Source organism: Muscardinus avellanarius, assembly GCF_963383645.1.
Source record: "Muscardinus avellanarius genome assembly, chromosome: 11".
NCBI lineage: Eukaryota > Metazoa > Chordata > Mammalia > Rodentia > Gliridae > Muscardinus > Muscardinus avellanarius.
This window is the reverse complement of record NC_137797.1, coordinates 27,867,086-27,889,734: the sequence shown is the minus strand read 5'-3', so window position 1 is coordinate 27,889,734 and position 22,649 is coordinate 27,867,086. Positions and strand designations below refer to the sequence as shown.

Sequence of the window (22,649 nt, the reverse complement as noted above, 5' to 3'; positions counted from 1 at the left end):
GGCAGAATGCCCCTGGGTTCCAACCTCACTACTGCAAGTAATAATAATGATAATGATAATAATAATAATAATAATAAGGAAGGAGGAGGGTGTGCAGATGGGTCATCCACCAAGTGTGCAAACACCTTGGTGCAAGATAATCTCTGCATCTGGAAACTCTCTGGATGCAAAGAGGTGGAACATCATAAGAAAGGTTTGCTAATGAGGTTATAAAAAGGATGCAGTTGCTACCAGGGTGTCTGCCCTAGAGCAGGAGACAAGAGAACTGGGCACATCTTCAAAGGAATGAAACTTTATATAAACACAGAAAAGTGGCAAGCATGATTAGGCAAGAATTAAGCAAGTCTTTAGATGCAAAGTTGTAAATACATTGCTCTTCCTAAAATTTTTGGTTAAATATCACAATCTTCTTGTCTACCATCATGACTATCACAAGGAAAGAAGGGCCAGGAAGAAAAATATAGCCCGTCTGAACTTCCATATAGTTCTCAAAATATTTTAAACATCATATATACAGATTATATGATGTTTACACATGCACACACAGGTCTGTGGACTGAACCCAGAGTTATTCTACCTCCAAGCTACAACCCCAGCCCAATTTTATTTCTGACTTAAAAACAGTGCCTCACTGGATTGCTGAGAGCCTCATTAGTTGCAGAGGCCAACTATGAACCCATGATCCTCCTGTTTCAGCCTCCCAAGTACTGGGATTACAAGCGTGCACCATCACGCCCAGCCTCCAAGACCTTTAAAGAACAGAATGGGAGACCAAAGTACGTAAGAGTCTTTGCCTCTTCCTCCAATTCTTCTTTTCTGCTTGTAACATGAGAGTCTGCCACCGCCACCGCCACCATCACCATCTGTTTCTAGTTCTGGAAATGGCACAGGAATCCATCCACAGTAAGCCATTAAAAAAAAAAAAACTCTCGTACACTGGGAAATGACGCAGCCACTAAAGTGGAAATCTGTCTGAATGGGCTACCATGGGAAGCTGTCCAAGCCAAACTGTTGAGAGAAAGTGAGACACAGAGCTGCGTGGACCACGCACTCTCACTGTGCTTTAAGAGAGGGAGCAGGTGCACTGTAGAGGTACGTGTGTGCACTCCGGTTGTATGGGGGAAAAATTTGTTTTTTGGTCCTGGGAATGGAACCCAGGGGCATTCTACCTCTGAGCTACAACCCCAGCCCTCTTTTATTTTCTATTTTAAAACAGGGTCTCTAAGTTGCTGAGGACCTCACTAAATTGCTGAGGCTGGCTGCATACCTGTTGATCCTCCTGACTCAGCCTCCCAAGTGTACTGAGATTACAGGTGTGTACCACCATGCTCCGCTTCTATAGAATTTCCTAGAAGAACATTCTAAGAATTGTAGATAGTAGCTACCTGTGGTGATTAGAATTGCAAATCTAGGGACAGATATATGCTTGTTTCACATTCTTTTTGATCGTTTGTTTTAAATATCTTTTTTATATGTGTGTGGTACTAGAGATTGAAGCAAGAGGCATTCTACTTCCAAGCTACTCCCCAGTCCAATTTTCGTTTTGTTTTAAAGTAAGGTCTTGCTATGTTGCTGAATCTCACTAAATTCCTAAGGCTGGTCCTGTACCTGCAGTCCTCCCGTCTCAGTCTCTCAACTACTGGGATTATAAGTGTGTGGCCACACCGGGCGTGGTGGCGCACGCTTGTAATCCCAGCATTTGAGAGGCTGAGACAGGAGGATCGCCTCAAAGCCAGCCTCAGCTACTGAGTGAGGCTCTCAGCAACTTAGTGACCCTGTTTCCAAATAAAGTATAAAATAGGTCTGGGAGTATAGCCCGGAGGTAGAAAGCCCCTGGGTTCCACCCCCAGTAACACACACACACACACACACACACACACACACACACACACACAGTGTGTGGCCACTACACCAGGCTTGAATTTTTTTTAAACTCATTTTCATATTTTCAAGCAAAGTCCCCAGTGCCTGCATCCTCAAAGTTAGACCAATGATACCAATACTTGCAAAGTTTCATTAGCACGTGCAAAATACTTCCTTGACTCTCCTAAGGATCTGTGATTTTACGCACAGCAAAAGAACTGATCTACAGGGTAGGAGGAGGAATTTGTGTAACTACACACTAACTTAGTGATTTTGTTCAGGTGATAAGTTAGAGAAAAGTAACTCCCTACCGAAAAGAGGGCTTTTAAGTCCAATTTCCCAAGGAAGGAAAACCATGTCTTAAAAGATAGTTCTAAAAAAAGTCTTTGTGGAAGTAGATGTAAAATTGCCAAGTCATAAGTAAAAGTTTTCAAACTGAAAATCCCACAAGAACACTATATACTAATATTACATCTTAGATAGATCCTCACAAAATAACCATCTTCTCAAGGGACCAATGCCACTGAACCATTTCTATTGAAAACTAGGTTTCCCGGGGCTCACAGCATTGCATCCATATTGTGTGGGCCAAGGTCCTTCCACACAGACTCTACACTGGGAATCTCCCAGGAGCACACAGGGCAGCGTACAACAGGTGTATGCACACAAAGAGACACTGCTCATGATTTTGTGGTTATGTTAGTGGAAGCGAACCTAGTGCACTGCCAGTCATATAAAAGTATATAGCACCTATGCCTATATACCCATTTACAGTACATAATACTAGATAATAAGGACATGATTCTGGCATATATACACACACACACACACACACACACACACACATATATATATACATATATACACATATATACATATACATATATATATATATATATATATATATATATATATTTTGTGTGTGTTTTTTTTTTACAGTACTGGGGATGGACCCCAGGGGCATCTACCTCCAAGTTACACCCTCAGCCCTATTTTTATTCTTTATTTTGAAACAGGATCTCACTGAGTTGCAAAGGGCCTCACTAAGTAGCTGAGGCTATCTGTAAACCTTGATCCTCCTGTCTCAGCCTCCCAAATGCTGGGATTACAAGTGTGTGTCACCATGCCTGGCTGGCTTACATATTTACTGTACTTTTTTTTTTTAATGGTATGAGAATTGAACCCAGGGCTTGTACATATCAGGCAAGTGTTCTACCACTAGCTACATTTCCAGCCCTTTATTTTTATTTTGAGACAGCATTTCACTAAGTTGTCCAGGCTGGCTATGAAGTTTAAATTGTCTTGTCTTAGTCTGCAAAGTAGCTGAGATTACTGACCCATGTGTACCCTATCCACACACTTAACTGTATTTACTATAATTTTTTTTCATTATTTTTAGTATGTTCTTTTCCTCTCTATCCTTAAAAAGAAAAAAGTTAGTTGCCGGGCATGGTGGAGCAAACTCGTAATTCCAGCATTTCGGAAGCTGAGACAGGAAGATGGCAATTCGCGGACAGCCTCAGCTACTTAGGCCCTCCACAACTTAGTGAGACCCTGTTTGAAAATAAAGAGTACAAAATAGGGCAGGGGGTGTAGCTTGGAGGTCTAATGCCCCTGGGTTCTATCCCCAGACCCCTCCAAAAAAATTAGGTATAAAACAGCCCTAGGGGGTGTCTGGGAGAGGCCCCTAGGGTAGGCGCTGCTGTCAGAGGACGGCTTGTGTGCCACTGCCTGGAGCACCTGCCAAGAGGCCAGGATGAGGAGGTGCAGGCAGTGAACTGATGTCCTGACCTCCCAGGACATCAGTTAACAGATAAGCTGTGTTTGTCTTAGTTTTTAACAACAACATTTTGAAAGAAAAATTAAGCTGGCCATGGTGGCACATGCCTGCGATCCTAGTACCTGGGAAGCGGAGACAGAAGGATCACAGGTTCGAGGACAGCCTCAGCAAATAGTAAGACTGTTACAAAATAAAAATAAAATAGGGCTGGAGGTGTAGCATAGAGGTAGGATGCCTCTGGATCCAATCTGCAATAACACACACACACACACACACACACACACAGAGTAAAAATTAAGAAAATTTTAAAATTAAAAAAGTTTACAGAATAAAAAACAGAAACAGAAAATATTTGTGTATAGCTATATAATATTTGTCTTTTAAGCTAAGTGTTATTACAAAAGTCAAAAGGTTTAAAAATGTAAAAATTTTATGAAGTAAAAAAGTTATAGTCAGCTAGGATCAATTATCATTAAAGAATAATATTTGTTATGAGTTCAGTGTAGCCTTGGTGTCCCGCGTTTGTACAGAGCCGTCCTGGGCCTCCATGTTCACTCCCTCCCTCCCTGGCTCCCCCAGAACCTCCAGTCCCGCAGGCAACACTCGTGCTAAGTGCCCTGCACAGGTGCCCCATTTTTTTTTTTTATCATTTACAAGCATTTTAACCATATTTTCCCCTCATTTAGATACACAAATACCTGCCATTGGGTTATGACTGCCTGCAGTATTCGGTATAGTAACATGTCATACCGGTGTGCAGCCTGGGAGCAACAGAATATACCACATACAGCCTAGGTGTGCGGCAGGGGTATCGCCTAGGTTTGTGTGCGAACACTCTATGATGTTCACGTTATGACAAAATTACTTAACGAAGCACTTCTCAGGACATGTTCCCCTAACATATCCCCCGCATTAGCGATACACAGCCAGCTACACCCCGAGGAGTAACAGAGCTCACCTAGGGACTGCGTGTACAATCTCATGTGACTCCTGAGGGCTGGGCTGTTTTGTGATTTTTTTTAGGCTCTACTGTTTTGTTCTGCCTTTCAAAAGGAAAAAAAAAAAAGGTTTCTTTATCAATAAGTACAAAAAACTAATAAAATCATGTCTATAAGGTGGGACCTTATTTCTCAAAGGCCAAACAGAACAGGACTACTTTTACTAAAATAAAAACAACAGCAACAACTACAATAAAAAAAAAAACCCACATTTTTGGTGGTTCTAGAATTTACTTTTTTGTTTTGGTACTGGGGATTGAACCCAAGAGCTGTCTACCTCTGAGCTATACCCTCAGCCCTATTTTATTTTTTACAGGGTCTCTGTAAGTTCCTGATAGCCTTGCTAAGTTGCCAAGGGTGTTCTCCAACCTACAATCCTCCTGTGTCAGCCTCCTAAGTACTGAGATTATAGGCACGCACCACCATGCCATCTTTTAGGATTTATTTTAAAATGAAACAACAAATGCTAAAATCAGGTGATATATTTGAAGTGTTTAAATTTAACTATTTCTTAAAATATTAAAACCTGTTTGGCATATATGTACGCATTTGACCTAGAGACCCAGGAATCTCATTCCTAGGTTAGATGACAGTTCTAAAAATATTCAGAGCAGCACGTTTTGCAAAGGAAAAGTAACAAAAAAAGAACAACCCACTAATAACCCAAAGGCCCTAGAAAAAAAAAAAAAGGAATAAGTGAGTATTGTATATATTTGTCCAGGGGGATGGCTTGAAGCAGAGCCACAAGGATGTAAAGGGGTCTATCTTAGAAGCAGCCAGTTAAAGAAGAACACGTTTAGAAACAGTTCCACTCTGTGAAGGTCAAAAGAAGGCAAACTGCTGCTTACATTTAAACACAAGAGGTGGTCAAGTGGTGGCTGAGAATGGAGGAGTTGATGAACAGGAGCCGCAAGATAGAGGGCGGGGGCTCGGGGAGGGCCGCGGGGAGGGTCCCGGCCAGGGAAGACGCTCAAGGGTCAAACTCAACACCTCATCCTAAGTTCAGGCACAGGTGGCTTCATGATTGTTTTTCCTTACAAAGGACTCTATTCTATGTACAACATTTAACATTTTACAGATATTTAAAATAAAAACTACAGAATAAATTACACTGTAAAATAAACTCTGTGTGTGTGAGTGTGTGTGTAAGCTATAGAATGAATAACATTTTCTTTCCATCCTATTGCTCATTCTCTGGTTCTGTTCCCTTTTGTGTGTGTTGTGTGTGTGGGTGTACTGGAAATCAAACCCGGGGCGTTCTACGGTACTCTGGTATCTATCTCCCCAGGCCTGTTTCATGTTTTTGTTTTGAAACAGGGTCTTGCTAGGTTGCTGAGGCTGGTCTCAAGCCTGTGATCCTCTGTATCAGCCTCCCAAGTACTGGGAGCACAGGTATGCACCACCACACTCACTCCTAGCTCTCCTCTCAACTCTTTAGGTAATAATGTTAACATCTAACCTGGGACGTGGACTCAAAAGTCCTGCGGCGCCCCTGCCCTGGGTCCTGGCTTCCTGGATCATTATCCTCACTGGGTCACAGTTGGGAATGTGAAGGATGCAGCAGGAGAAAGTCTCCTGTTTCCCCTCAGGCTGCAGGGAGAAGAGGAGGAAGAGCCAGAGGACGGCAGAGGCAGCCAGCGCTGGGGTGGGCGGTGTATCTCCCAGAGGCCGGCCTGAGCCAGGCCTGTGCCTCTGTGGACACCCTGGCTCAGGAGGCAGATGAAGTTACTTTATGAGCCGTGCTCCAGCAGTTTGGGGCACAATTTCCCCTTTCATTCCAACTGAAACCATGCACATCCAGCCTTGTGAACTGCGAGCCTCACGGCACTTAGGAGGCTGTGAGATGCTCTGCTGTTGAAACAAATGCCATTTTTCTTTTGTTAATCTTTATTTATTTGCTACTGGGGATTGGACCCAGGGACATTCTACCTCTGAGCTACACACTCAGCCTTTTTGTCTTGAAATAAGGTCTCACTGAGTTGCTGAGGCTGGCCTCTTGTCTCAGCCTTCCAAGTACTGGGATTATATAGATTGCTGGCAAGCACCAACCACCGTGGCTGGCCTTTTTTAAAAAAAACTAACAGATATGTAACCTTCAAGATATGAGAGATCAATTCCTTCACCTCACTCCCAGTTATACTAGTTTCTAAAGACCAGAGCAAGTTATCAACTATATGCTCTCCACTGTGATAGTCTAGACTAACCTTTGATATGAAACTAATTGGAAAAAAAAACCTTAGTTAAATGTGATCAAATATTTTAATGTCACGGGAATAAAAGATGACATTTATTTTGAAGCGATATGCAGAAGCCTTCTGTGACAGAGACATACACACAGGCACAAGATGAATATAGATTTCCCATGAGATCAGGAGCTCCTGGGGCAGAACTCACAGAAAAGGGAGCCTTCTCTACTGCAGGGGCCCCGGCCTGGCTTGAGGTGCACCAGGGTGGCCAGAGGAACCCGGCTTGAGGTGCACCGGGGTGGCCAGAGGAACCCGATTCAGACTCATACTTCCTCTCCCCACCCTCTCCCCACTCACCACACCCTTCTTCCCCGCCTGTCTGCCCGTGGCTGATAGTGTCATGCTGATAGTTTTATAGAAGCTCAAGTCCCCAGGGAAGGGAGGGGAACTAGAAAAGCCCCTGTGGAAAGGCCAGATATTAAAAGTACAAAGTTGGATTCCAACCCAGAGCCCAGCAGACCCAGGGTTACTCTCCTCCCTCAGGCAAGTGGGAGGAAAACTGGCTGTCTTCCAGCCAGTAGCCAGCACACTGCAATCCAGATATTTGTCCATCTCTTAAATCACTCCTGCTGGGTTTACATTTTTCAAAAAGACCAAACAATAAAGGGGTGTAAAGGTTCATAAAGAGTTCAGGCAGTTAAAATACCTAGAAACACACTGAGAAATTAGGAAGGGATTTGGGCAGGTAAAGCGATAACTCCTAAGAACACAAAAATAATGTGTTTTATTTTAGCATCTCACAGTAGATTAATGACTTCAAAGCTCTACAATACATATTTACACGTTCTGGCTGGAGTGGAAGGCAGCAAAGAGACTTACCTAATGCCACACTGGGAATCAGGAGCAGCCCAGGACCAGAAGCCAGTTCACCTTCCTGCTCGAGAGGCAGTGGACTGTTCAGGGCAGGCGGGCTGTTGTCTACACAGCACCTAGCAGTGACTCACCCTGGACTTGGAGCTACTGATCACATTATCTCGGGGTATTCCTGTGTTTGTCTCAGAGAAACTCCACGCCCTGCACTGTGCCTGACACAACTGCCAGCAATAATGCAGTGTATTCAGCACACGGCCGTACAATTGGGCTCTTTGTGTCTCCAGCAGAAGCGGTCCACACTCTTGTCTTTGCAGGGAGGCCAACTGGAATGGAGGCCCCCTAGTCACATGACTCTGGGATCGCCGGAGAACTGACCTTCCTCCTGGTACTCTTGGTTTACTGGCAGGGAAATGGCTTGATTCAACAAACCCAGGTTGGGCAGAGCAAATGCAAAACAGGAGACTGAGCTCAGGAAACACCCCCCTGAATGAAGGATGAAGGTGTAAGTGGCTGGTCAGTGCTGAGGGAAGGGAAGGGAAGGGAGCGGGCGGGTGGTCAGGAGATCCCGTCTCTGTTGCCTCTTTCACAGCAGATGCCCGGGTGTCTCCGCGTGTCAGGCACAGCGAGGCATGCTCAGGAGGCAAGGGGCACGGCTCTCCCCCAGCCCAGGGCCCAGGGAGGGTGAAACAATGACACCAGTGATAAGCCTGAGGACAGGAATACTCAGGATGGAGCACCTCTCCAGGGGAAGGTGGCTGGTTTCTTTCTAAAGTACAAAGAGACTCGTTTGTCAGAAGGTGCACCAGGTAAAGTGAGTTCTGAGTCAGCCAGAGGCTAGAGTACATGGCAAAGACGGCAGGAGGGGAGCTGGCATGGCAGGCAGGGATCGGACCTAAGCGTTCCATGTAATTCATGCCAAGGTGCCTGATTTTATCCCATAGACACCTTGGCCTCCTGGAATCCTAGAGATCAGGATGGAAAATGCACTTCAGCAGAGCTAACTAGAGCCACGTGGCAACACAGTGGCAACTGTGAGGCAAAGGCTGGTGACCGGGACACAGGGGAGTCCCAAGAAAGGACAACATCTCAAGGGCTGTGACAAGGAGGCAGAAGTACAAGGATCTGACATGAGCTGAATGTGGGGTAAGGAGGGGAGTCAAGGAAAGCCCCACTTGGGCTTCATTACTTCTCAGGGCTGTGAGATCAATCTCGAGAGAGACAAGAGGAGTTCGGGGTAGAAGAGGATTTAGCTTTGGAATCTGAGGTTCCCTTGGGAGATTTAAGCACAGATATTCCCAGGGTGTGCCCTAAAAAAGAAAGGGGCTCAAGAGAAAGAGCCTGGGAGCTATCAGTGACAGTGCCCAAGGCACTTCCTTGGAGGACAGGCTAAGACTTTACCTAACAGGTCAGTTAGACCTGGTCAAATTCTGGCTCTGCCTCTTGGTAGCTTCAAGACTCAGGGCAAGTAAATTAACCTTTTTCAGACTCTGATGTTATCTAAGAAAATTCCTCTTGAGATTTAATAAAACCAGAAAGGATCAAGTGTCACGTCTGTCAGAAGATATTTAATATTTTCTTCTTGCCCTTTCGTGATCATATACTGCTTTGTATTATAATTTTGGTTCTTACCCTGTGCAGCAGATTACGAGCTTGCTTGCTGTCAGTCACTCATCTTTAAATCCCTTTTGACCTTCCTTATATGCACAGGTTCTCAAATATTTGAATTGCCACAAGTCATATGAAAAACTCAGGCCAGAATGGGCCAGGGGACTGAGAGTTACCTGCCTTTGATATTAAATAGCTAATGCAAAGATCTCAAAATTGCTTGGTGGTATTGATTTAACTTTGTGATGGGGAGTTCAGGGAGAGAGAGAAAAGGGCAATGGGGTTTGGAAAAGAAAATTTTGTCAGTCTAATAAAGGTTGGTCAAAGGCATAGAAGTTTACCCTGTGTAGAACTATACGGTAACATTTAAAAGAAAGAGTACCTACTGACCTTATAATATTATATAGCTGCTATCCTCTGGCTCAGTTCAATTAAGGGTCTAAAATGATGTTAAATAATAAATGGTAGCAAATGGGTCTGGCCTTAAACCAAATATTAAGACAATAGGACACTATATATATGAAATACATGATTTTTTTTTTTTGGCTAGGCTCACTTTGCTTATTTTATTTATAACTCTTAAAATGAACATTTTAAAAGTATAGATGGTCCCTGATTTATGATGGTTTGACTTACAGTTTTTTGGCTTTACAATGGTGTGAAAGCTATACACACTCAGTAGAAACCATATTCTGAGTTTGGATCTTTTCCTGGGCTAGTGATGCATGGCACAACACTCTCTCGCGGTGCTGGGCAGTGGCAGCGAGCCCTGCTCCCAGAGAGCCAGGAACTCACAAAGGGAACCACCAGCACTTGACAGCGTGCTGCGCTGCTAAGCTGTGAGATGCAGGAGGTTAGTATTCAATACTTTTAACTCAGATTGGGTTTATCAAGATGAGACCCCATCAAGAGTCATGGAGCGTCTCTAGAATCAGACTTAAAAGCCAGAATGATCACTAACAACATACAAAATTCACGCCCACATAGCCAAGCTCATTTATTTTTCTTCTGGTTTCTGTCTCTACATTTGGGCTCCAACTTGCCTTACCTATTTTTATGTCACTTTTCTAGTCTGATCATATCACAGCTGCTGGATGTTATATTTCACATCCTACTTACTCAGGATTACCTCTTCCTTCCCAATGCTTCCCAGGTAGCTTCAGACATTCACACTCTTTCACCCACAGCTCAGGGCAACACACCTTCTTCTTTCTTATCTCAGCCATAAGTATCTTTTATAAAGATTATGAGTTTCTAATATGAAATTATTGACAATTGTCTTTAAAGTCCCAGATCACTTGGCTCACTGATCTATTTTGGTTAGATAATTCAATTCAGAATGAATAGTCTTTGGGACTTCTCGTATTCCAGGCTGTCTTCGTATTGGCTCATGTGATGTGGCTCCAACGGGACCAGTGTGAGAGGGAGCTCTGGTCCCTTCCCCTCACAGACTGCCCCCTCACCTGAGCTCCTCCATTCCACAACTGTCCTGGGTCTAGCTGGCTACCCTTGAACTCACGATGCACCTACCTGTCCATCTTTCTTAAGATTGACACCTCCCTGACATCCAGACCCAAGCTATCTTCCAATTCTCCTCTGCCTTCAGTAGACTTGAACTTCCCAGACTTGAATAACAAACATTTTTGTATCTATAAAATCCTCATCCAGCCTGCGGTCAAAACAAAGGCAGGTAATGGCTGGATTCAATGGCATCTGCCACTAAGCTAGCAGCATCCCCAGGTGACATGCACTGGTTATCCCTTGGACGCCAAGGAGACACACGCAGCCTGAATGACAAGCGACTGAGGCATAACCTTTCAACTGAAATATTACTATGAAATATACATTTCACACACAGAGATATGTACTTGTGGGCACCACACCATGACTTACATTAGAGGTGTTCGATGAAGAACATTTCATTACTCTGGCGCTTCACCCAAAAACTGCCTGATGGCTTCTCCTAAAGAATCAGGTCATTCCTGGTAAGCAGTTAATCATACTTTAGAGCATGATCTTCTCGCTCTCATATTATGCTCCAGGGCTGTCAATGTTCTTCAGAACCTGACTGAGGACCCAGGCCCCTGTGCCCTAAAGCGTTTCCCCTGCAACTCAGAGTCAGTTACCTGCTTTACTGAGTCATTATCTATCCTCTTCTCCCGCTGAATATCCTATGTACCTTTTAGATGCTTCTCTTTCTCACGGATAATTTATTTAATACCTTTAGTCAGAGGTTCTCAGGTGAGTCTTGGGTTTTGTGTAAGTAGGCGGCTTGTTGGCTACACCAGTGTCAGGTGAGCCAGGAAAACCATGAAAAAGTGAAAGCTCTCTCCAGAAAACGGATGAAACTTTGGGAGGACCCACTACACATATAATTGGTGCATTGTAATCATACATCATAATGCAGTTCAGCATGATAGACACATACATAGCACTCCCTGAGCCTCCGCCCCCCCATGCACGACATTGAGATTGGGGTTGATAAATGTGTGTCCATCACATCCGCTGAAGTGGAATCTCCTTCCCCCCGACCCCTCCCTCCCATAGGGCCCTTCATCATTCCACCTGGGTTTCTCCTCTGTTCTGAAATCCCTCCTGTGTCCCAATTTCTCCCAAGCTTCTACCCATGAGGGAAAACATCTGACCTTTCATTTTTTGTGACTGACAAATCTTATTTAGCATACTCTTTTCCAGTTCCGTCCATTTTCCTGCAAATGACATAACTTTGTTCTTTTTTAAAGGCTGAGTAGAATTCTACTGTGTGTATAACACATAACTTTGAAATCCATTCATCTGTTGATGGACACCTAGGCTGGGTCCATATTTGGCTATTATGAATTGTGCTACTCTAATATAGATATATATATGTGTTACTATGGTGGTCTGATTTCAATTCCTTTGGGTAGATACCCAGGAGTGGTACAGCTGGTTCACATGGTAGGTTCATTCCCATTCTTCTGAGGATTTTCCACCCTGATCTCCAAAGTGGCTTCCCTAATTTGCAAGCCTCTATCCTATTTAAAAGATATGTATCAGCCAGTAGTAGTGGTACACGTCTATAATTCCAGTACTTGGGAGGCTGAGACAGGAGGATTGCAGGTTCAAGATCAGCTTCAGTGACTTAGTGAGACACTGTTTAAAAATTAAAAATAAAAAGGGCCAGTGTGTAGCCTGGAGGTAGATCATCACTGAGTTCAATCCCCATTATTCTTCCCAGTCATAAAAGATACATATTCCTCGACCCAATAATTTTGCTTTTGGAAACTGATTCAGGTATGGGGGGGGGGGGCTAAATGAAATGGTTTAGCACTTGCTTAGCATAAAATTAGGGTTTTATCCTCCAAACCACATTTTAAAAAAGAAAAAAAATGAAAAAAAGAGAAAGCTATCCTTATATGGTTACAGAAAAAATGAACAAAGATTTTAGATACAGTATTACAAAGCAAAACAAACACAGGGGTAAAAATACCCTGGGTGGGGGGCTTGAAGAGTACATGTGTCAATAGAGGCCTGGTTAATTAAACAACCAAGAAATACATTTTATGCAGAGACCAAGTCTATAAAGTATTACATTGTATCTCTAGGAAAAAGGACAAGAAGATGGAAAGGAAGATATCATTATTTTTCACCTTAAGCCCTTTAGTATTATGAGACACCCTGTCTTAGAAACTTGTACTTTTAAAATTAAGCTAGTTAGGAAAAAAAAGCGAACCTTCATAATTTAGATTTATGTAGATGATCTACTACATACTTCATTTAACAATGTTAATTAATCTTTGTTAAATAGGAAACAAAAACTAGGCACACATAGAAACTCTGTAGGGCAGATACATATTGCAATGTGTCTACTTTAACAGTTAATGATTTAATCATTAAAATTAAGATTCTCAGAAGATCAGGGTTTTCTCTAAGGCCCTGGCTCAATGTGTTAAATAGGCTGTGTGTGTGTGTGTGTGTGTGTGTGTGTGTGTGTGTGTGTGTTTTACTGGGGATTTAACCCAGGGCATTCTATCTCTGAATTACAACATCCCCAGCCCTATTTTTTAAAAATTAATCTTTATTTTGAAACAGGGTCTCGCTAAGCTGTAGAGGGCCTAAGTAGCTGAGGCTGGCCATGAACCTGCAATCCTCCTGTCTCGCCTCCCAAGTACTGGGATTGCAAGTGTGCGCCATCACGCCTGGCTTATGTGGACTCTTATATAATCAAAGCACCTCCATTTAGCCATCTCCCTTGTGCTGGTTTTAGATATTGGGATATGGTTGATGTTTTAAACCTTAAAGAGAAAGCCCACAAACTGCCTTCCAGGTTAAAAACAAAGTAGCCTTCCCAGGTCCTGTGTAAGAGGTATTAAATCTTTGGGTCTAGAATCCATCCAATCTATATATTTTTGACAAGGTCCCCAAGTAATTTAGACACTACCAACCTTGCCTCGTGCTTAGCAAAGTACCCAAGGAATACTACCCCACAGAGAACTCTATGTAAACAAAAGCATTTGCTATTGTATTGCTCCAAGACTGTGGTGTGTGTGTGTGTGTGTGTGTGTGTGTGAGTGTGTGTTACTAGGGGTGGAACCCAGGGGCTTTCTACCTCCAGGCTATACTCCCAGACCGATTCTCTATTTTTATTTGGAAACAGGGTCTCACTAAGTTGCTGAGAGCCTCACTCAGTAGTGAGGCTGGATTAGAACCTGTGCGATCCTCCTGTCTCAGCCTCCCAGGCGTGGAGGTTACAATGCACCACCACGCCCGGCTTGCTCCAAGATTTTAAGACAACAGTTTTTCAAACACTGATGTGGGGTTTGAAGCTAGCACTGGGAAATAAGCAAACCAACCAGGCCTCCATCAAGATGCCCTTCAGGCTCATGAGAGAAGGGGAGGGGCAGAGTGTGGGAGGCCATCTCTGGGGCTGGAAGGGAACTTGTGGGGGGCAGTGTTTCTTAAGTAGTGGTTGCAATCCGCTGGTGCCTAGACCAACATGAACTAGGTGGGAGTCTCAGAGGCTGGACATGGGTTGCTGTGGTGTTGACAGCCTCCTTTCTCCCTCCACCCCCGTTCTTAAACCCAACCAAAGTTTGAAACCCTTGAGCTAGACCAGTATTTCCTGAAGATCCAACTGGAAGATCACCGTGGGCCCTTACTATTCTTGCTCCACCCGGACTCAGTGAATCCGATTCTCTAACAAAGCTCTGGCATCTTAAACCAGCCCCCATCTTAAACTTATCAACAGGAAAGTCTGGGAAACACCAGTTCAGGTCAGACTCCTCATTTAAAAGGAAACGAAGGCCTATAAAGTTAGGTCATTTCCCCCAAGGACTTACACCTGATGAACCCTAACCATGAGACCTGAGACACAGTGAGCTAATCCCTAGACCCAATACTGCCAGTTGCTATGCTTAAACATGAGAGCGAGTATCTTGTGAAGTTTCTGATTCACCATGACGAGTCCACAAGTCAGTGAGTAACGAAGTCTGAGCCCAGGGCACAAGTCAGAACGTGCCGCCGAGAGGGGAACTGGCGGGGGAAACTGTCCAACACCAGCGTGCACCTCTGAGATCTTTCACTTTCAGTATCAGTGTGAGCAGTGCACAGCTGATTGAAAACTAAGCCCAGCCCTAGACAAGTACAGCCAGGTCAAGCAGGAACGCAGGGCCATTCAAAGAGCTCGCCATTTGCTGGTCAAATATTGGTATCTTCAAAAGAACCTGAACAGGTGCCAGGCGTGGTGGCGCACGCTTGTAATCCCAGCACTTGGGAGGCTGAGACAGGAGGATCATGGTTCGAGGACAGCCTCAGCTACTTAGTGAGGCTCTTGGCAACTCAGTGAGACCCTGTTTCAAAATAAAGAATAAAAAAAATGGGGCTGGGGGTGTAGCTAGGAGGTAGAATGCCCCTGGGTTCCATCCTCAGTACTGGAAAACAACAACAACAACAACAACAACAACAACTTCAAGAACTTGAATAATCCCATGCTTTGGTTCCAGCAACAGCCTGTACCTTAAGGGAGGGAGGAGCATGGAGGGGATGGTCCTGCAGACTCCACACTCCTGTCCTGGAGCCAGTATCTCTAACCAGGAACAAGGAAGGGAAACCAGCTCCCTCCCCCCAAAGCATGCGTGGGGCTTTGACTCAGGGAGAGTGCAATCCAGTTATAATTGCCTCTAATTGGCCTTCCCACATGCCTCGCAGTTTGCAGCTGTAATCAGTATCACAAAGGATGTGCTATATTTCTTTTCTACCTTTAAAATCAGAACCTTCTCTGGTTAGGTTCTTTCAACATGACTGTTTTGATTTTCTAAAACATACCAAGATATAAAAAAGGATGAATGAATGAATGAAGCAAAGATGCAAATGGATTTTTTTTTTAAAGAACTTAAGCGCTGATCCCTATAACCTTAAGGATAACTCAATGGGATTCAGATTTGCAATGCAGATTGATGCCAACTGGGGAAACCTTTCTGTTCCAGGGCACATGGTCCAAAAACCACATGCATCTGGTCAGACGTTTTCTTTGCTCTGATTTTTATCTTCCTTGGCATGCTCAGCAATCCTTTAATAAAGTCACAACCCTTTGTTACCATGGAGCCCAATCAGACATGAAGCCTGTTACTATGACTTCCCTGAAGGTCTAAAAAAAGACTGAGTGACCAAGAGACCAGCTATTTCTTAAAAACAAAAGAATAAATGAAGGCAACGAGGCTCCAAAACCTTCATACCCATTGACCTGTCAGCTCAGGTGCAAGCTAACCTGAGCTCATGAACCAAAGCTAGCCAATGTTTTCTAAAAAAAAAAAAAAAAAAAAAAAAAAAATTCAGCTGGGACTTTACAGAGAAGATGACTTTATAAGTAAATATCTGGCGGAGAGGATAAAAGCGTGCTAAGGATTTCTTCCATTTTTTTTTTCTTCTAGGCAAGCTTTCTGAAGTCTGAGTCGTTGTTTAGCAAACATGTGTCAATCAGCAGCTACCAAATTGCAATATTCATTTCTACCAATACTTAATTTTTGCCAAGAGCTCATTATTTCTCTGTAGAGAAAAGATATTCTAAACAATCGACCCTGTGTTCTGCCATATCTGGAGCTGGACTAAATCCGTACAGGAAAAAAAAAAAAAAAAAAAAAAAAAAAAAAAAAAAAACCTGAGACTAATAGCAGAGCTATTTGAGGAAAGAGAATTAACATTTGTTGAGTGCCTACCAGGAGCCAGGCATTTTTCAAGTCAGAATGATAACTCTGCAGGGGAGGCATTTCCATCTCTGTTTGGCAAATAAAGGATCAGGGCAGAGAGCTTTCAGCAGTGTGCTGGAGCTCATCTGCATGCTACAATGTGTCTGGCTCCCAGAGCCAGAGCTACTCTGTCACTGGACCAGCATCTATTTCTGGTCCCACAGGTACTATGCATTTTGTTAGACTTCTTGATCTTTACCAGTGAATTCAGTCTGTAAAGCTTGTCTGTAAAGAGGCATGGGGTCTGCCTTTATTGGCATAGGGGATAGCTCTTCTATACCCATCTTATTATCTACACACTAGCAACCACTCCTTGGGAGAATCATGAGGGAACAGCCTGTTCACTTGTCTAAGGAAACACAAGGCTGAGTCCCTGTTACACCCTCACAGAGGATCGCCACTGCCTGACGCCTTCCGGCCCTAACCACCGCTGGGGAAGACCACGAGGCTCTCTGCGTCTGTTCTCGTCCAGTATCAGCAGCAAAGCAGAAGTGTCGAGTTATGAAAACTCCCCCGTTAGTGTAACCGGGTTCTGGACAAACGGCTTCTAGAAATGACTAGTGAGAGGTAAAACGGCAAAGCAAGGAAGTTAATTTTGCAGTTATATTATTAATTACATCAGCCTCTGCCCTAAGTTCACTTGAATTAGTTGCTCACATAATAGATGCACTAACTACTTTCATTCTAATAAAAATTTTAAGCCAACAAAGAAATACAATGTGAAGCAACTTAAGGACCACTAGGATGGCTATCGTCAAAAGATGGAGCTGGAGCGCTGGTGAGCATGTGGACGAAGTGGAACCCTCAGACAGTGCGAAAGAAATATAAGTTGGAACAAAGAGCCTGGGAAACACCAGCAGTTCCTCAAAAGGTTAAACATCAAATTACCATATGACACAACAATCCTAACTCCCCATTATATACCCACAAGAAATAGATACACTCACAGAAAAACCACACCAATGTTCACAGCAGCATTATTAGTAGCCCAAATACCCACATAAAATGTGGTTGAATATCCATATAATAAGTATGATTCAGCCATAAAAAATACTAGTTTGTGCTACCACATGAATGAACCTTGAAAGAAGCCAGATATAAAAGGTCACATAACAGGGACAGTGAGTGTGGCTCAGTGGTACAAGGCCTGTTTAGCATGCATGAGGCCCAGGGTTTGATCCCCAGTGCTGCAGGGGAAAAAAAAAAAAAGGCCACATAATATATGATTATAGAAAATGTGTAGAACAGGCAAATCTACAGAGACAGAAAATAGACTGACGGTTACCTAGGCTTGGGGCTTTGAGGCAGGGGAACAGAGGATGAGAGCTAATGGGTATCTTCTTGGGGTAATGAAAAACATTTTTTGTGGTACTGGGGATTGAATCCAGGGGCATTCTACCTCCGAGCTACAACCCCAGCCCTATTTTTTATTCTTTATTTTTGAAACAGGTTCTCACTAAGTTGCGGAGGGCCTCACTAAGTAGCTGAGGCTAGCTGAGAACCCTTGGTCCTCTTGTGTCAGCCTCCCAAGTACTTGAATTACCAGCGTGCACCTCCGTGCCGAGCAATGAAAAACTTCTAAAATTGGTTGTGCTGGTGCTTATACAACATTCTGAATATGCTAAAACCCAATGATATACTTTAAATGGGTGAACTATGGATGGCATAGGTATTATATCTTGAAGCTTTATTTTTTAATTTTTTTCGGAGTATTTTTCTATTTTATTTTTTAATAAATTTTTATTGGTGCATTGTAGTCATACATCTCAATGGGGAAAAAAGTTTGTGGAGATAAACATGCACAGATCACTCAGCCCCTACCCAATCTCTAACCCCTTCCCTCCCCCTCCCTCCTACCCATGCTTGGCTTCCTGATTGACTTTGATATGTTTAAGTACATCAAGTGCTTTAAAGAGTTTCCTTTATCCTCCCTCTTATCCCCTCAGATTTGTCACCTTAATTGCTCCTCTATAGGGTCCTTTCTTCATCTAGAGTTCCTCCTGTTGCCCATTTCTTCCTAATATTTTGCACATTAAGAAAAGCATCTGATTTCTTTTTTTGTGTGTGACATTTCACTGTAAATGCCATAATTTTGTTCTCCCTTATGGCTGAGCAAAATTCCATTGTGTACATATCTCATAGTTTTGAAATCCACTCATTCATTGAAGGGCATCTTGGCTGATTCCACACTTTGGCAATGGTGAACTGTGCAGCTATGAACGTGGTCGTTCATGCACTAGTTTGGTATTTTGGTTTTCATCCTTTTTGGTAGATACCCAGAGGTGGCATTGCTGGATCATATGGTAAGTTCGTTTTCCTTTTTCTGAGGATGTTCCATACTGTTCTCCAAAGTGGTTGCACGAACTTGCAATCCCACCAACAATGTATTAGAGCTTCTATTTCTCCACACTTATTCCCACTTACTGAAAACCTAAAAGCCAGAAGGTGAGTAACTTTGACAGGATGATCCACTCACAACCAATTTCGAAGCTTTATTTTTTTACCCCAGTTTGGGGTTCTTAGGTGTCTCAGTGAACAACAAACAGCCCAACTGACAAGCCCACCCAACTGAACAGGTTCCCTGGCAACCTCTCAGGACTCCAGACCACGCCACATGCTGTCTTCTCCCTTAAGCTAAGGAATCTGACTTGTCTTTGTGGGGAAAAGGGAGTAGGTGAAGACCTCCCAGGGAGAGGCCATCCAGGGGAGTCAGACCCCACTGTCTGCCAGGCTGGATGCCCCCTGCCTCTGCCCAAACTCATTCCCCAGTTGTGGAACACCTGGCCCATGCAAAGCACCGTTCTAGACCACTGCCATCAACTCTAATTCTCAAAACAATCCACAAGGAGGCGGGCATCCTTCACTCTCCAGGTGCAGAGACAGTGAGCTCATGCAAGGTCACCACCGCCACACAGCTGCCAAGTGGCAGAGAAAAGATGGAGACTCCGTTCTAGAGTCCCTGCCACTTCTCATATTTTTAACACTTGTGTTTTGCAAACTAGGTCCATAGAAATATTCCTGGGGTTCCATGATTTTGCTACAATGTAAAATGCTGCTACATTTACATTGCTATAAAATATACAGAAAGGCTCAATCCTACCATAGCTTTTCTGTCAGAAATGTGCTATACAAAGCCGGGCGTGGTGGCACACACTTGTAATCCCAGCATTCGGGAGGCTGAGACAGGAGGATCGCGGTTCGCGGACAACCTCAGCTATTTAGTGAGGCCCTTTGCAACTCAGTGAGACCCTGTTTCAAAATAAAGAATAAAAAAAAAAAAAAAATAGAGCTGGGGTGTAGTTTGGAGGTAGAATGCCCCTGGGTTCCATTCCCAGTACCACACACAAAAAAAGCAATATGCTATACATGACATCTTTGTTCACTATGAGACTCCCCCCTGTGTGTGTGTGTGTGTGTGTGTGTGTGTGTGTGTATGTATGTGTGTGTTTAGATGGCAAAAAAATATTCATATACCTGCATTTTCAGAGATCACAAAGAAAACGTGTGTGTGTGTGTGTGTGTGTGTGCATGTGTGTGTGTGTGTGGTGGGGTGGGGGGTTTTGGGGATGGAAGCCAGGGGCATTCTACCTCTGAGCCACATCCCCCAGCCCTATTTTTTTATTCTTTATTTTGAAACAGGGTCTCAATAAATTGCAGAGGGCCTCACTAAGTAGCTGGTTTGCGGACGGTCTAAGCTACTTAGTGAGGCCCTTTGCAACTCAGTGAGACCTTGTTTCAAAATAAAGAATAAAGCCGGGCATGGTGGCACACGCTTGTAATCCCCGCGCTTGGGAGGCAAAGACAGGAGGATTGCGCTGGTTCGAAGCCAGCCCTGCTGGCTTAAGAGACCCTGTTTCCAAAAATAAAAAAGTATAAAATAGGTCTGGGAGTGTAGCCCAGAGGTAGAAGGGCTTCCAGGAACACCAGTACCACCAAAAAAAAAAAAAAAAAGAATAAAAAATAGGACTGGGGCTATCGCTCAGAGGTAGAATGCCCCTGGATTCTATCCCCAGTCCTGAAAAAAGTCCATTTTTTTCTCTCCTTTTCTTGGTAGTACTAGTTATTGAACAGAGAGCTTCACATATACTAGACAAATGCTCTATATTACTGAGCCACAACCCCAGCCCCCAAAAACTTTATTCTTAAAGAACATCTAAGTAAAAACACCAATTAGCATCTTTGAACAAACATTTTTCTCTAAGCCAAAAATCAGGAAGAAACAATTTTAAATATGGAAATCAGAGTATGTGTCTTCCCTAATTACACTTATTTAAATAAAAATGTAGCCAAGGCCTTTACTAATCATTTGATGTACTCAAACACTGAACTTTGAAAAGAAAAAGCCCTGCTGTCTTGTTGGAATGTGGGAGTGCAAATATTACTCTAATATCTATGCATGGAATTCTTTTTTTTTTTTTTGTGGGTCTGGAGATGGAACCCAGGGGCATTTGACCTCTGAGCTACACCCCCTGCCCTATTTTTTGTGTGTGATCAATTTTCATTTTTTTGTGATACTTGTACTGGGTACTGAACCAGGGGTGCTTTATCACTTCCTGAGATACACCCTAAGCCTCTTATTTTTATTTAGAAACAGGGTTGTGCTAAGTTACCACACACTGGCCTCTATTCTGTGATCCTCCTGTCTCAGCCTCTCAAGTAGTAGGGTTACAGGGTGTGCCACCACACCGGATATGGTTTCCCTATCCTATTCTTTATTTTGAAACAGGGTCTCACTAAGTTACGGAGGGCCTAAGTAGCAGCCCGCGAATCGTGAGCCTCCGTTCTCAGCTCAACATTGCCTACATAATGGCGGCAGAAATGAGGGCGGCCAAGCATCTCAGCCTCCGAGGGCTGGTGAAGGAACAAGGAGATCGTGGCATGAGGTCACACTGCACACAGTCAAGACACAGGAGACAGAGCCCTTCTCCAAAGTGGAGCTGTGCCACAGAATGCACACGCCGGCCCAGCCCAAAACTTGGCCTATTCTAAGCCCGATGGACCAGACTGGCGGTGGGAGGATGGAAATGACAAATTAATAATAATAATAATAATAATAATAATAATAATAATAAGGAGGAGGAGGAGGAGGAGGAGGAGGAGAAGAAGAAGAAGAAGAAGAAGAAGAAGAACAACAACAACAACAACAACAACAACAACAACATAAAGAAGAACAAGAAGGCCATAAGCCTCTGGCTTTTATAAAATCCTAGGACACTTAGAAGGTGCCTTTCTGTTCTGAAATGCTGTTGAAGGGACTGGAATCAGAGCAAGATTGTTTCCCAAAAAGCAAATAAAACCCCACTGAGAGATGGTACTATAATTTCTTGAGTCTGCGTCAGTCTGTGTTCTGTAGTTAGCAAAAAGGTGACGGATTTGGGTTACAAAGGCAGTGTTCCACTATAAAAACCTGCTGGTTGCCATGACAATTAACATCCTCGTTCCTCCCTTCTCTTGCAACCTCCTTCTTCCATCTGAGTAAAATTAAAGAGCCTATCTGTGACACCCAGGGTTTAGTATTTCCTTTGCATAAAATGTAAAAAATATGTAAAAACTCATACAAAACATAAAAATCTATATGCACATATACATAGGTATTTTACCTAGCAAAAGGTCTAATCAGAGGTGAGCCAAGCTCTTGAAGATTGGTCCCACCTGTCCTCCTCTCCCACAAATGTCCTAAAAAACACAAGAAACACCCCTGTGAGTGTGATTATGGGAAGGTGAGCTGGGAAGACTTAATTCACAGCTGACACCCAGCCCTCAGGTCCAGGGCCTCTCAGGATGGAATGGGGTCAGTTTCCCCAGAGGGACCGTTGGAAGCGGGGCTCCCTGGAGATGGTCCTCGCCACACTGCAGCATTGTTACCCATCACGCCTGTCCTCCCTTGCCAAGCTCCTCCTGGAGCTGCTCCCAGGCTTCGCACGGCACTGGGCCCACAGTGAAGCCCTGACGGGGATCCCCATCACTCTGGGACCGGGCAGCCTTGCCTTAAGTTTCCTACCAAGACATGGAGACTGCGCCTGGCCTGCTTCCAATCAGCCCTGCCTGGGAGGAAGACCAGGGAGAAGGGCAGCACCCCATCTGGAGTGTGAGCCTGGGCTACACAGCCCCGCGCTGCCCA

The 22,649-nt window shown here is 43.8% G+C and overlaps 1 protein-coding gene across 1 annotated transcript in view; it reads right to left on the bottom strand.

Annotated features, from left to right (window-relative positions):
• TMCC3 (transmembrane and coiled-coil domain family 3) overlaps positions 1-22,649 on the bottom strand; it is a gene marked incomplete at both ends in the record, with an annotated part of 78,359 nt that overhangs the window by 33,194 nt on the left and 22,516 nt on the right. The gene's annotated exons all lie outside the window — the stretch shown is intronic.